Genomic DNA, 906 nt, shown 5'->3' on the forward strand with positions numbered 1-906 from the left:
AAGAAGAGAGAGAGAGAGAGAGAGAGAGAGAGAGAAAGAGATATGGCTTAATGTATTTTATACTAAAGTTTATTAAAGAACACAATAATAATATAATTTTATATTTTCCATTACATTCTTATCTTTTCTTATCTTATTAAAGATCTTAAAATTAAAAAAAATTTTAACAACATAATTTAAAACATTACCGATTAAGTAGAAGTGGCTACAAAATTATAAATCAGAGAAAAATCATAGAATTTTGTAAAGTTTTCTGGAAAATGAAAATTTTCGGCTTTAAAGAAGTTTAATATATGTACATCACATCTACGCAGTTTTAGAATACTACTAACTTAACAATTAGAAATGCAAACTATGTCAGCAACATTAATAGTAATTTATTGTGTTAAATTGCTCTCTTAACAAAATATTTAATGACTTCCAAATCAAGAAGATACAAAAAATTTCAAAATATTATTGAAAGTCAGGAATCATAAAATTTTGTCTGAAAATTAGAGAAAAGTTATGAAATTTTAAGATGAGGAATTTATGACAATCCTAAAGAAAATTAATCAAACATATAGGTCATCAGACATTGTAGAGTTAAAACACTTCTCGTGAATATTATCTATTGCAGCTCAGTCCTGATTCTTAATTATGTATTGGATTTAATTAATTCTTATAAAGGAAACGATGAATCAATTATAGATTTATTTTATGCTTTGACATCTATACGCTTTTTTAATTCTCGACACACACTATTAGATCGTATTAACGTGTATAATTTATTTAATTTATTATGACGTTTTGAGTCATATTGTTATATTTCCACGATGTTTATTATTCCAGTTTTTGTGGCTGATAATGACTTATTTATTTATTATTATTATTAAGAAACATTCCGCTGGTTGAAATTTATTAAATATA

At 24.2% G+C, this 906-nt stretch overlaps 1 protein-coding gene across 1 annotated transcript in view; it reads left to right on the forward strand.

Annotated features, from left to right (window-relative positions):
- LOC105618089 overlaps positions 1–906 on the forward strand; it is a 253179-nt gene that overhangs the window by 223383 nt on the left and 28890 nt on the right. The gene's annotated exons all lie outside the window — the stretch shown is intronic.

Source organism: Atta cephalotes (genome assembly GCF_000143395.1).
Source record: "Atta cephalotes unplaced genomic scaffold scaffold00015, whole genome shotgun sequence".
In the NCBI taxonomy this organism is placed as follows: Eukaryota; Metazoa; Arthropoda; class Insecta; order Hymenoptera; family Formicidae; genus Atta; species Atta cephalotes.